General features: G+C 40.6%; 1 protein-coding gene across 4 annotated transcripts in view; it reads left to right on the forward strand.

Moving 5' to 3' along the window:
* GRB14 (growth factor receptor bound protein 14) overlaps positions 1 to 15,239 on the forward strand; it is a 123,568-nt gene that overhangs the window by 78,068 nt on the left and 30,261 nt on the right. The gene's annotated exons all lie outside the window — the stretch shown is intronic.

A 15,239-nucleotide genomic window follows, 5' to 3' on the forward strand; every position in this document is an offset into this window, starting at 1 on the left:
TACATTTTTAAAAAAAATCGTATTTTCAGTTTTTTTTTTCACTTTGCAGATTCCACAAAAACTAGGAGCTCCCTCTGCTCCTTCTGCCTTTCCCGATTGCTTTCTTCCAATAGCTTAACAAATGTCTATTGACTGTTTTGCACAAGCCTGTTTTGTATATGGATCCTGGGGGTACAGTAGGAACACAATAGACAAAAAGCAATGCCCTGATGAATTTGCATTCTGATGGGAAGAGAAAGACAAGAGACACGTGATTAAAATGTGTAATCTCTTAGGTAATGATTAGCACTGGGGAGAAAATGAAGGCAGAGAATGGGGTAGGGAGTGTAGGGCTGGCAGGGAAATCAGGGAAGGTGTCCCTGACAGTGTGATGTTTGGGTGGAGATTGAAGCAGATAGGAGCAGCTCTTTCACTTAAATGGAAGAAGATTGTTCAGCAAGGAGGGAACATAAAGGGGGAAGGCCTGGACTTGGCAACCAGCTTGTGTTCAGGAAGCAGCCCAGAGGTGGGCACTTAGGGAGTCAGGAAGGTCGTGGAAAGGCACTGCATGGAGCTTCTGTGGGGCCCTCAGGCCATGGAGGGGACTGAACTTTTACATTGAGTAAGGCAAAAAGTAACTGGACGTTTTTGCATCACAAAGCGGTAGGATCTGACTTAGTTTTAAAGTCTACTTCTGAGAAGAGCCAAATGCAAGTTTTAACCATTTGGAGGCTAAGCAAATTAATTTTGCGTTTACATTAAATTATCTGTGGTTTCCTCGCTTAGTCCTTGCCCATCTCTCATTTCTGCTAGTGATGCATGTCACATTGTACCATCTTCACGTCATGGTCTGCACGCATATGAGGCTTAGTGTTTGTGAGATCCTGAAACCTTGTAGGCAAGAACATTTTGACTTATGAGATCATGACAGCTGGGAGTTTTCTGCACTCCAGTTGACTTTAATGTCCCAGATAAGCTTAGGAAAGTTCCAGAGACATGCTGTGTTGTTAATAGATGTGCTGCTGTGGTTGCTTCTGATCCATTTTAGCACACCACAGATTACTGAGGTCAGGAGGAGGAGCACGTGACATTAAAAATATGATAGGGCTATCAAGTCCAAAGGACTTCCCTGGTGGCTCAGCAGTAAGTAATCTGCCTGCAATGCTGGAGATACAGGAGATGTGGGTTCAGTCCCTGGGTTGGGAAGATCCCCCGAGGAGAGCATGGCCACCTACTTCAGTATTGTTGCCTGGGAAATCCTATGGACAGAGGAGCCTAGAGGGCAACAGTCCAGAGGATCCCAAAAAGCTGGAGATGACTGAAGTGACTAAGCACACATGCATGCATCGAATCCAAAGTCTATTTTCAGAGTGACAGTTGGTGTGGCAAAGAAAACTCCTTTTTATTTTAATATGAATGTATATGTGTGATTCCCTGGGCTTCTCTGGTGGCTCAGAGGGTAGAGCGTCTGCCTGCAATGCAGGAGGCCTGGGTTCAATCCCTGGTTCAAGAAGATCCCCTGGAGAAGCAAATGGCAACCCACTACAGTACTCTTGCCTGGAAAATCCCATGGACCGAGAAGCCTGGTAGACTACAATCCATGGGATCGCAAAGAGTCGGGCATGACTGAGCGACTTCACTTTCTTTCTTTCTTTCTATAAGTGTGGTGCCTACTATTAATGTGCATCTTGTGTGTGCAGGGCCCTTACTTAGAGGCTTCACATTCATCTTGATAGACACTCAGTATTTAGCTTCATATTGATAGACACTCAGTATTTAGCTTCATAGCAACCCTGCAAGGTACATTAATTTCATCTCCATTTCACATATAAGAATACAAAGAATCGGTGATAAAATGCCTGACCCAGAGTTAAACCTTGCACAAATCTATATACCTGTCAGGTTCTCAAGTGTACATGTTTTCCTTGGAAAAAAGTTTGTTTTTTTTTCACCCCATTAGATCAGGCAAAATTTTGGGGGAGTCTGTAGTTGGTTTGTCTCCCTCAGTGTCCATCTCCATCTCTCATACATGCTATAAATACAAGATTGAAATTTTGAAACCTCAAGAACATTTTCATATAACCCTTCAGCCAGGTAGTACTGAAATTATTGGTATTCAACTGATCCAGCCTAGTCCACTTTATTGCAGGGCCAGTTATTTGTTTTGGCTGAGCAAGGGGCTCATTTTGGAAATGACTTGTTCTTGAATTTATACACATCATGAATGGTGATATGACCTTTGGAGCTTTGACTGCAGAATCATTATTTCATTACCTCTGTCCATAATTATTAATATATACTGCTGAGAATTTTCCCAGGCAGAGTAAATCATGGTGGGCAGCCCAACATCCTGCTTTTGTTACAGATCCCTGATTTGCCTGATTTGGGGTTGTGTTATTATGAGTTTCTAGATGTATACATAGCTTTATTGACGTTGGATTTCAAATATCAGTAAATCAACAAATATTCCCCCTTCTCTAATTATAAAACAAACCAAGTTTTGTAGCTGGTGTATTTTACTTCACAGCCACTGGATGTCACTGCAGTTCCCCAGATGGAGTCCCCTGCTTTTAGAATCGTGTAAGAGGAGGGTGGGGGAAAAAGAAACTTCAGTTTTAAGTCTTCTGGAACTTACTAGGATCCGTGTTGGCTTGGCTCCCGTTTTAATTCCTGGCATGAAGCAGCGGCAATTAACACAATACCTCAAGCGCATAGCTATAGACTCCTCGGGAAGTGGAATTAATTGTATTTTAGAGTCGTTGCTGGGGACAGCTGAGATTTCTATTCTGAATATCACTGTAGAGTGGCTTTAATAAGCAAAATGAATGACTGGAGACTTTTAATGAAACCACTTCTATGTGTGCGGCTCTCCCCACGTGGTCTGTTTAAGACTGAAGCAGTGTACAGCAGTGGGGAGGGAACCCTTCCCAACAGCCTGCTTTGAAGCTACTCCACTTTTTCTTTTGGCGAAAGAAGCACACGTGTGGATGTTTGACACTGATACTAATGTGTATTTGTACTTCCTGTGCTGTTTGGGACCCATCAGCCATCAGAGTTGTGACCACCCTGGTCACCAGCAGAAATAATTGTGAAGCTTTTAGGACATGTGTGCCTGCGTCTCTCCTAAGACCCTGACCCGAGGGGTAAGGCGACATGGTTCTGGTAGCACCCTAAGACAGGAGATGGAATGTTAAAGCAGCAGAGAGTGCTTATAATCAAATCTGCCTCTCATGGCCCAGCTGATTTTTCCTTTTCAGCGTTCTCATAGCCTGGGTTCAAGTCTCATCACTTCTCTTCTCAGGAATTCCTTTCTTCTCACAGCGGGCCCTTCCTGTTGCCTCAGATCATACCAGTTATCCATCTGAGCGCAGACATGATTTACCTTGTGTTTGGGGGCTTGTAGTTTGTGCGACTTGACTACCCTTCCTGTCTCCAGCCTTGCGTCCTGCTCCTCTCCTCTGAGTCCATACATGAGACAACTGCCTGTAGTCGCCTACATTTCTACTCCTCCGTCTCCTTACTCATGCTGTTAAGACTCTCAGGAAGCCCTTTCTCACCCATCTCTACCTGGCTAACTGCTATACATCTTCCAAGGCTTACTTGGAATAGTAGTTAAAATTGACAATAAAATATAACTGTATAATAACTCTCCCATAGTGCTCGTGGTGAAGAACTCACCTGCCAATGCAGGAGAGATGAGAGATGGGGGGTTCCATCCCTGGGTTGGGGAGATCCCCTGGAGAAGGAAATTGCAACCCATTCCAGTATTCCTGCCTGGGAAATCCCGTGGACAGAGGAACCTGGCAGGCTGCAATCCCTGGTGTCACAGAGATGAATGAGTGACTGGCACTTTCAAATGGTAACTGCTGGCTGTTTCCTAAAAATTCCTATAAAAACAAAAATGAAGCCCCTCAGCTGTCGAGGCTGACTGACAGCTAACCTGGTGCCATGGTCCAGGGAGAGGAAAGATGGGAAAGCAGTTGGAGGCATCCCACACTCTTCCTTATGAAGTGGAGTTGCCCTTTGCATTTGAGAGCAGGTAGGGGCACGCACCTGCCTCTCCCATATGCCTAGGTACAGCCTTTGGCTGCCCAGAAGCTAGTTGTTTTTTGAGACAGTCAGCATACTTGCTGGCACTAGTTTTTCTCATACATCTTTTAAGAAATTACAGACCTCCCCGCAGCCCCCAAAACAGAGTGATGCAAGAAGCGCTAGGAGTCAGTCAGTTCAGTCACTCAGTTGTGTTCGACTCTTTGTGACCCATGGACTGCAGCACGCCAGGCCTCCCTGTCCATCACCAACTCCTGGAGCCTACTCAAACTCATATCCATCACGTCGGTGATGCCATCCAACCATCTCATCCTCTGATGTCCCCTTCTTCTCCCACCTTCAATCTTTCCCAGCACCAGGGGCTTTTCCAAAGAGTCAGCTCTTCACATCAGGTGGCCAAAGTATTGGAGTTTCAGCTTCAGCATCAGTCCTTCCAATGAATATTCAGGACTGATTTCCTTTAGGATGGACTGGCTGGTTCTCTTTGCAGTCCAAGGGACTCTCAAGAGTCTTCTCCAACACCACAGTTCAAAAGCATCAATTCTTCAACTCTCAGTTTTCTTTATAATACAACTCTCACATTCTTGCAGGACTACTGGAAAAACCATAGCCTTGACTAGGTGGACCTTTGTTGGTAAAGTAATGTCTCTGCTTTTTAATATGCTGTCTAGGTTGGTCATAGCTTTTCTTCCAAGGAGCAAGTCATATCTGCAGTCAGCATCTGCAGTGATTTTGGAGCCCTAGAAAATAAAGTCTGTCACTGTTTCCATTGTTTCCCCATCTGTTTGCCATGAAGTGATGGGACCAGATGCCATGATCTTAGTTTTCTGAATGTTGAGTTTTAAGCCAACTTTTTCACTGTCTTCTTTCACTTTCATTAGTTCTTCTCCACTTTCTGCCATAAGGGTGGTGTCATCTGCGTATCTGAGGTTATTGTTATTTCTCCAGGCAATCTCGATTCCAGTTTGTGCTTCATCCAGCTTGGCAGTTTGTATGATGTACTCTGCATGTAAGTTAAATAAGCAGGATGACAATATATAGCCTTGACATACTCCTTTCCTGATTTAGAACCAGTCTGTTGTTCCATGTCCAGTTCTAACTGTTACTTCTTGACCTGCATACAGATTTCTCAGGAGGCAAATAAGGTGGTCTGGTACTCCCATCTCTTTAAGAATTTTCCACAGTTTGTTTATGATATACATAGGCAAGGCTTTGGTGTAGTCAATAAAGCAAAAGTAGATGTTTTTCTGGAACTCTCTTACTCTTTTGATGATCTAGCAGATGTTGGCAATTTGGTCTCTGGTTCCTCTGCCTTTTCTAAATCCAGTTTGAACATGTGGAAGTTCACAATTCACGTACTGTTAAAGCCTGGCTTGGAGAATTTTGATCATTACTTTGCTAGCGTGTGAGATGAGTGCAGTCGTGTGGTAGTTTGAATATTCTTTGGCATTGCATTTCCTTTGGATTGGAATGAAAACTGATTAGGAGTGATAGAAGTGAACTGGGTCTGGCAGGCGACTCTCCCACAAGTGCCAGATAGGTGGGTGCAGGGGGCAAGCAAATTTGGATAAGAAACAGACTTAAGGCTGTTTCAAGCAGGATTATTTACAGTATCAATTAATGAAAAAAGAAGCCTAATGCTATAATAATAGAGGGATGTTATAAATTATAGTACATTTATAGAATATGATGTTATGCAGCTTTTAATCATGTTTTCGCAGTTTTTCCATTGAAGACTAGTATGGACAAATGTGAGACTGTAACGATGATTTGAATAAAGTGTATACTTTTCACCGCATTTAGGAAATGTTGTATATATGTTTATAAATCTACATATACATTGTTTTCTAAATGTGAGAAACCTATACATATAAACTCACATGGTCCCAAAGAAAAAGACAAGAAGGGAATATAATGTAATGTTAAGTGCTTATTCCTAATGAACAGTTTTAAAGATGGATTGTGATTGTGAGTTGTCTGTTTTCAAATTTTCTGTAATGGAAATACATTATTTTAGTAATCTGGAAAAAAAATAAACACAAATTTTAAAACTTGTTAAGATATTTTTTTAAAGACTTAATTCAGAAAACTTCCTGAAGGTCCAAGTTGGATCAAGTACCAATCTTTTATGCTGCTGTAACATTTCCTGCTGCTGTCTTAATAGGGATTGTATTATTAAATCTAATCTGTAATTACATTAATTTTGGAACTGTGTATATGTGCATCTTTGTAACTTAGAGTCTAAAACAAATAAATGGCTTCTGAACTAAGATGTACTGAACAAGCAGTTCAAAGGATAGATTACAATGTGCATAGAAGGAAGAGATTTGAAAAAGGAGCTAAAGGAATCACGTGTCATGCCATGCCCAGATGGAAATTTACTCTGAGTCCTTAAAGGATGCATTGGATAACTTAGAATTTGTGAAAGTTGTTTCTAAACTCAAGTATTTGCAGTAAGCTCGAGATAATATATATGCAGACTTCTGGGGAAAAAATAAGGCTTTCTATGAATAATACAAGTTGTGATCATTGAATCTGAGTTAGTATGAGGACTGTAGAATTTGCTGTAACAAATTTATGCTTTGTTGAGGAATGATCCACAAGACCCTTATACCCATCAACTTAAGCATCAAGATTTTCTTATTATTGCTTTTGGGAAGCTGAATCTGGCAGTGATGATTTTCTGGGGGATCTTATTGGTATTAGGTAGTTTTCTTAGGTTAAGGAGCCTTTTAGAAATTGAGCCTTGCTTTATTGTTTGCTTCCCCAGTTACTGTTTTGCTTGCTCAGATGCTGTTCATTTTTATCTGAAAATAAGATTGACAAAATGTATGTAGTTTCTAGCTAGCACAGAGAAATACAAGGACCTTTTGTCTCCTGGAGTTTCCTGTAACAAAGGTATACAAAGAATTGTTTTCTGGGTGAATTAGAGCTAAAAGCCACTTTTGTTTCTTCTCTTATCTGGTGATGAGAAGAGTAGGGACTTCAGTTTCTATTTGATCCTCATGCTCTACTTTCAGTAGATTCAGCGAAGAAGTCCAGGCAGAAGGTCACAGGTGAACATTTTCCATTCTGGGAGGATTGAGGTTTTTTAAAAAGACTTTGAAGTTAAATAAACAGTTTCAGAAGAAACTTCTTTCTTTTCTTTCTTTTTAAAGAAAAATTTTCTGAAAATTAAATAGAAAACAGAATTATGTGTAGTTATCACTATTCAGTAATATTTCATGTATTACCATAAGACTTCACTGATTTATCAGAAGCAAAAATAAAACTTAGTGATGTGAAGCTTCTGTTTTTAAGACAGCTTTTTTTCCCATTCTTTCTGGAGGCTTTTTTTCCCTCCTTGTGGGTGCTGTTTTGAAGTGACTTAAGATGGCTTCTCTTCTATTTTTCTACCTACATAAGAGTGGAATTTTATCACTATAACATTCATTTTACAATGCCTGAAAAGTTCTTCGGAAAGTGTTTTAAATCGACTTGTATCTGTGAAGGTTTGTGGCATTTTTTTTTTTTTTTCTGCCATGCAGCGCCGGTTGCAGCCTCCTGGTTCCTGACCAGGGATGGAACCCGTGGCCTCTGCAGTGGAAGCATGGAGTCCTAACACTGGACCACCAGGGAAGTCCCTGTGAAGTTTTAATAATTTATCTTAATATAATAGTTTTGATGAATTTATAAAGTTTTAAAACTAAGGTTTTTTTAAAAATCACATTGAATTTATGTGGATTTTACCTGGAGTCATTTCTCAAATGATAACTCAACAAGTATCTGAGTTCATCCTGGATGATAGCTCGTAATACTGTGTTTTCAAACATTTACAGCAAAGAGCATCTAAATATAGAATTAATGCATTTCTTTTGCTATTTAAACAATATAAGTTATTTACTAGGATTGCTCAGTTGGTTAAAGTCTGCTTGGCTTTATAATGGGACTACAGAAGAAGAGTCAACCGAAAGTTTATTGGAAGCCATCTAGACAAGTCTTTGGTTTTGTTTTGCCTTTCTTGGGTGTTGGTGGTGATGTCTTACTTTATGAATAGGCCTTGGCAAAACAACGCTGGTCTTCGGCCACTTTTCACCTACCCTTTAAGTGTTTTTCTTTTCCTTTCAAAGTAATCCATTTAGGTATCTTGTATCCTCTTGAACTTCTCCCTATTAAATAGATCTGTAATTAGCTTGATTTCTGCATTTTTAAAAAACACTATTTTTCTGTAAGATGTGATTAGCTGATAATCACTTAGACCTTTTCGGGTTCTTTGGATTATTATAGCATTTATCTTTTAACATAATGAGCATCAGTTGGGAGATGGTATATATAATGGCACATCTAAATGGGGACTGTGATGTGTAAGTGTAAGCAAATTATTTAATATCATTTTAAGAAGCCAGATTCTATAATAAGTAAGTTTTGTCTCCATTACCAGAAGAGTATAAGAGGTAAAAACCTGTGGCTGCATTTGATACTCTGGCCTGTGTTTGCTTTTTATATGTTTTCTGAATTTTCAATAGAATAGTACCAGAAGTATGTTTCTGCTTTCCCACATACTCTAGTTTTTGTCTGCTTGATTTGAAAACATTTTTTTCTGCTTAAGATTCCAAGGCTATCTTCCTGATGCTAGTAATTGGCATTTGGTATTATCATTCTGTGAACTTTTCTGCAAATCATATATCCCTTAATTTTCCATTCTGGATTGGTATATTGGGCTTCATATGTGTGTAACCAACAAAACCCCAGCTAGACTATTGCTTTTTTGGTGACTACACATATTACACCAGTTTTTTTTGTGTGTGTGTGACATGTTTGTCATAGCTGTTCAAATGCAACTTGGTTTTTCCACTCTTTTTTGTTTTATTTTCTTTTTTGAAGAGAATCCAAATTCAAATAATTTACTTTACTTTTATGTGAGGTTAAGATTGATAATTTGAAATACTGCTTGTTAAATTATTTCCCTTATACCCAAACTGTGGTTGTTTGTTTTCAGTTAATTAGTAAATAGTTATTGAACACATATCAAAATAAAAGAATCTGAGGCAATGGAGTCTTGAGAACTGCCAGAACGTGAGAGAGATATGAGCTGATACAGAAAGAACAAGTAGGCTATAAACAGGGGATGCCCTTCCAGTGGGAACTGCAGTGAAGGCCAAGGCAGTGCTGTGCGGAGGAAGGAGGAGAAACCCGAGGTCAGATGTGTGGCTGCCGTTCAAATCCTGAGACGTTTGTTATTCTAAACACGAGACTCCTTATCTGCAAAATGGAAATAGAGCTTGCTCTTATAGATTATCCTCTTAGTTTCGTAAGGTTGCTGGAACAAATTTATGGTGGCTTCGTTGTTTGTTGTTCAGTCGCTCAGTTGTGTCTGACACTTTGCAACCCCATGGACTGCAGCATGCCAGGCTTCCGTGTTCTTCACCATCTCCCAGAGCTTGCTCAAACTCATGTCAAATATTGAGTCAGTGATGCCATTCAGCCATCTCATCCTCTGTCGTTGATGGTGGCTTAAACCAATAAAAATGTAATCTTTAAAGGTCTGGAGGTGAGAGGTCTTAAATTAATTTCGCTAGGCTGAAATCAAGGTGTTGGCAGGGCCACACTCTTCCCAGAGGCTTTATGGGGAAGCCGTTCCTTGCCTCTTTCAGCTTCTGGTAGCAACCATGATTCCTTGGCTTGTGATCACTTCACATCACTTGAGTCTGTGCCTCTGGGGTCACATTGTCCTTTCCTCTTCTTTCTCTGTGAGATCTCCTTCTGTCTCTCTCTTAAAAGGATACTTGTGTTTGGATTTAAGGCCCACCTGTATAGTCTTGGATAATCTCTTCTCGGGATCTTTCTGTTAAAGACATCTGCAGATCCTTTGCCATATAAGGTACTGTTAACAGGTTCCAGAGATCAGGACATGAAGTCTTTATTCAACTTACTGCAGAATAATGATATAATAATTAAATACAGCCATGATTTCTCAGGTTTAGACATGAAGAGATGTAACTAACTTTATTTCTATAGCTTGAATTAATTTCTGAGTGAGTCTCCTGACCTCTTAATGACAATTTAATCTTTTGTTATTGGCTTGCTTTATGGATTATTCTTAGTCTTTTTGTTGTAATAATCAGTTCAGGTTATATACATAAGTTTCATATAGGTTTAAGATCCTCGCAGTTGAAGGTTCGGAGAAGGCAATGGCAACCCACTCCAGTACTATTGCCTGGAAAATCCCATAGACGGAGGAGCCTGGTGGGCTGCAGTCCATGGGGTCGCTAGGAGTCGGACACGACTGAGCGACTTCACTTTCACTTTTCACTTTCATGCATTGGAGAAGGAAATGGCAACCCACTCCAGTGTTCTTGCCTGGAGAATCCCAGGGACGGGGGAGCCTGGTGGGCTGCCATCTCTGGGGTCACACAGAGTCAGACACGACTGAAGTGACTTAGCAGCAGCAGCAGCAGTTGAAGGTTAAGACCTACTTTCACTCTTCAAATACTCTGGTGGGGCATTTAAGTCCCAGGGTGTTTGTCTAACTGCTATCCAACTTTTCTCTTCATGTTTTAGAAACTCTTGTTACTCTCAAGCTTATTGCCTGTACCATAAAGTCCAATAAGTTCATGGTCTTCTCTTAGCCCTTCCCTACTCCTTTTGGGGAACTTGATTCTGCAGTGTTCTTTTCTCATTCTTGAATGTTATGGACTCATCTTCCTCAAGGTTGCACTTAGCTAATTGCTTTTCTGCCATGTTAGATGCAGGACTTCTACTTTAGGCTGTAAATCTCCCGAGGTTCTCTCTGGTTTGAACCACACACCACAGTAAACTTATATGGGGTTTTATCACCATCCACTCCTCACCCTGAAAGGGTCCTAGTTCTAGGAAGGGCAGAGTAGGGAGTCGCTGGGACCTAAGCCATCCACTTACTCTCCATCTCCCTCTCAGTCTCCACTCCACCCTTTCCTCCACTAACCCCTTAATCCAAGATAATTTCTCAGATGACAGAGGGTGCACCCCTGCCTGGGGCAGTAGAGGATCGGCTGGCCATTATTCTCCCTGAAAGTGAAAATGAAAGTCGCTCAGTCAGGTCCAACTCTTTGTGACCCCATGGACTATACAGTCCATGGAGTTCTCCCTGCCAGAATACTGGAGTGGGTAGCCTTTCCCTTCTTCAGGGGATCTTCCCGACCTAGGAGTAAAACTGGAGTCTCCTGCGTTGCAGGTGGATTCTTAACCAACTGAATTATCAGGGAAGCCAATTATTCTCCCTAAGTGATCATATTTGTCAAAGATTGATAAAGTCTGATTTGAAAGTCAAAAGTAAAGAAAGTGCATCTTTGTCATTTTTCTTGTCTGCATAGTTTATCTTCAGGGCAGATCGTGTGCTGTTTTCTTAGTGGTAGGGATAGGTGATGAGTACAATTAAACACAGGTTGATAAAACAAATAGGCAGACCTCTTGCTTAATACCTTGCACTTTTCTCCCACTGTAGTTGCAGTGAATACAGATCCAGCGCTTAGCACATAGTATGTTTAATAATGTGAACCTGTGCTTCATAAGACTGAAAAAAATCAGCTGGGGTTGTGTGAGAACTAGACACAAGTAAGGCTAATAAAGATTATTAGAGGTGCAACTTCTCACTCGATATCTGAGTGACTGCTGGATCTCCCCTCAAAATGCTTCTCTTACAGTCTTCCTAGCTCTGTGGTGGCAGTCCTTCCAAATGCCTAAGTCGAGAATCCTTGTATCTTCCTTAACTGCCCCCTCTCTTTCACTCCCCATCCAATTTGTCAGTAGATCCTATTGGCTCTGCCTTCAGAACACATCCAGATCCTGCCTGCTTCTTACATGTCTTCTTACTGCTGCCCACTCATCGAAGCCACATCATCTCTCCCCTTGTTAATTGCAGTATTCTACCAGATGGGCTTCCTGCTTGCACCCTTAAGCCTTGTGAAATCAGTTCTCCACTGAGCATCTAGTGTCATCCAGTGAAAACAGGGGTCAGCTTGTAGTATTCCTGTTCAAAATGACTTCTTATCTAACTCAGAGGAAAAGCCAGATCCTTATTCTGACCTGCATGTCTTTATCCAGTGGCCCCAGCTCATCACTTTTACATCCCTGACCTCTCCTCCTGGTACTCCCCTCCCCTTCGCTCACTCGGCTTTAGCTACCTTAGCCTCCTTGCCCTACTTCAAACATGCCAGCCTTGGTTTTTGCCTCAAGGGGTCTCCTCTTGTTCTTCCTTTCGGTAGCTGCTTGGCTCATGCCTTCTTCTCTTTTGGATTTTTGCTTAAACATTACCTTCTCGACATGGCCTTCCTTGGTAATCTTTATTATTTAAATTTTTTTTTTACTTATTTATTTTTGGCTCTGCTGGGTCTTTGTTGCTGCGTGGACTTTCTCTAATTGCAGCGAGTGGAGGCTACTTGCTCATTGCAGTGCTCAGGCTTCTCATTGCCGTGGCTTTTCTTGTTGAGACGCTCGGGCTCTAGGCGCGTAGCAGTAGTTGAGGTGCACTGGCGTAGTTGCTCAGTGACATGTGGAATCTTGCTGGATCAGGGATCAAACCCGTGTGCACTGCATTGGCAGGTGGATTCTTAACCGCTCTACCACCAGGGAAGTCCCTTGGCAAGCTTTAGAAAATGAATTTCTTTCCTCTGTTCCCTCCTCTCTCCCTCTTCCCCAGTCCATTTTTCTCTATAGCGTTTATTGCCACCTTTTAAGATTTACATTAGATTTTTTTCCCATGTCTTCACATTAGAGTGGGAGTCCCACAAGGCAATGCTTTCTTACTTACTGTCTTGTTGACCACAAAATTCCTAGCTCCAAGATGAGTGTCTGACACATGGTAGGCCTTCAGTAAATATTTGTTGAATGGATAGATGAATGAACAAGGGAAAACTGCCAGATTATATGGATTTATCTCATAACAAGTAGAAAGTAGATGAGTTTTTGAACAGTGGTCACGTTGATGCAAATGTATTATGAGGCTTCTTATGATATAAGGGTCCAGGTTGTATTGGAAGAATGAGAAAACAGCGGTTTGGAGATTAGTTAGGAAAAGGCGAAGGTCTAAATTGGAATAGTAACAGTGGGGGTGAGGAGTTGGTTGTGTGAGAAACTCAGAGGAAGAGTCTAATGTCTGGGGTAACAACAGTGGAGAATATCGGAGAGGACATGGGGTTGTAAGAGACATAGCAGAATTTAAGAAAAAGCACTTTGAGAGAGAAAAAGTAAGATACTCTTAGTTTTTTAATTTTTTCAGCAACTTTTGGGAAAATGTGTGTAACATAAAATTTATCATTTTACCCATTTTACTGTTCACTGGAATTATATACATTTATATTGTTGTGCAGCCATTATCCCTGTCCATCTCTAGAACACTTTGATCTTCCCATAATGAAACCCTGAACCCATTAAACAATAACTCCTCATTCCTCCCCCACCCTGGTCCTTGGCAACCACCGTTCTACTTTCTTTCTCAGTGAATTTGTCTGTTCTAGGTACTGCATGTAAATGGAATCATATAGTGTCTATTTTTTTGTGTCTGTCTTATTTTATGTAGCATAATGTCTTTAAGGTTCATCCATGTTGTACCATGTGTAAGGATTTCATTCTTTTTAAGGCTAAATATTCCACTGTATGTCTTTACTACACTTTGTTTGTCCCCTTCGTTTGTTGATGGACGTGAGGATGTTTTTACTTTCTGGCTACTGTGACTGATGTTACAATGAACACTGATGTATGAGTACCAGTGTCAGTCCTTGTTTTCACTTCTTTTGGTTATGTGCTCAGAAGTGGAATTGCTGGGATTGTGTAATATTTTGAGGAACCACCCCTCGGAACTTTGGTTTTAGACAGACTATGTTTGAAGTGGTTGGAAAGGCTAGCAGTTAGGATTGAAGCGCCAGTGAAAGCAACTGCAGTGGAGATTTCAATTCAAGGAACTTGACAGACAGACTTAATAGCTGAAGAGGAGGGAGAGTGAATTAGTTGAGAGAAGGGAAAGAAAAGAGTCGAGCCAAGGACTGCATCTTAGGAGAGAAGGAGCTACCAGAGCTAGTCAATGAGACAGAAAAAGAACGATCGGAGTTAGGAACAGAACCCAGAGTACTGATATACACCTAACTCCAACTCATCCATATTCATTGAGCGCTCTTACAAGAACTTCCGAACTTCCTTTCAGAAGAATAAGCTTCTGTTTAAGTATGACATTACTTTCAAGGGTTTGGGTGTCGTAGGTCACAGATCATTCCTGAGTATTGAATTTCTGAGACAGATTCTTTTCAAAAAGGTCCATGAAACACCCAAAAAAAAGCAGAGGATTTCTGCATTTCTTATTTGACTCTTCTCCATTTTGCATTAATAATTTCATAGTCACTTTTCTTTCCCCTTTTATCGAAGTGTGACATACCTTACCGTAAGGGGACAAATGTAGATAACTTGATGGATTCTCAGATATTGTATTATATACCTGAGTATCTAACACCCGGATTAAGAAACAGAATATCTGCTTCACCTAGTGTTTCCCTCACAGCCCTGCACCCTCACCCACTGTACCCATTATCTTGATTTCTAACACCGTAGACCTATTGCATTTGTGTCGAACTTATGAAAGCAGACTATTACTCTTTGTGTCTGACTTCTTTCATTTACTGTTATGTTTGTGGAATTTATCCATGCAGTTGTGTGTTGTGTAGTGTGTATTCCGCTGGTCCTTTACACAATTTACTTATTCATTCTCACATTAATAGGCATTTAGATAACTTCCAGTTTGGGGCTATTATGAATAGTACCACTGTGAACATCACAGTTTCTTTTTAAAACAGGAATTTTGCATGTTATGTTCACCTCTTTAAAGATGCCATTGCTTTTTTCATTTAAGTTTCTTTCCTCCTAAGTGCCTTCCCACCCTGCCTAATTATCTTCTTGGTTAATACAAACTGCCTGAACATTAGTATTGAAAATAAAAAGTACCACAAGAAATTAAGTTTCTTAAAAAGTGTATGTCCTTGCATTAAAAGTTTCTTTTTTAAAGCATTTATTTTAAATTTTCTTAACTATCCAGATTATGAGTCTTAAATGCATACTGAACCTGTCAAAATTTTTCATCTCTTAATGGGATGAATTGTTCAACCTTGAGGCAAATATTTTAATTTTTGGCACCATGATGAGTTAGAGAAAAATAATAGCTCTCATATCCTTAATTCAGGTTTGTTGCAAACATAATTTACATATCA

The sequence above is a fragment of the Cervus elaphus genome, chromosome 33 (genome assembly GCF_910594005.1).
Source record: "Cervus elaphus chromosome 33, mCerEla1.1, whole genome shotgun sequence".
Classification (NCBI taxonomy): Eukaryota; Metazoa; Chordata; class Mammalia; order Artiodactyla; family Cervidae; genus Cervus; species Cervus elaphus.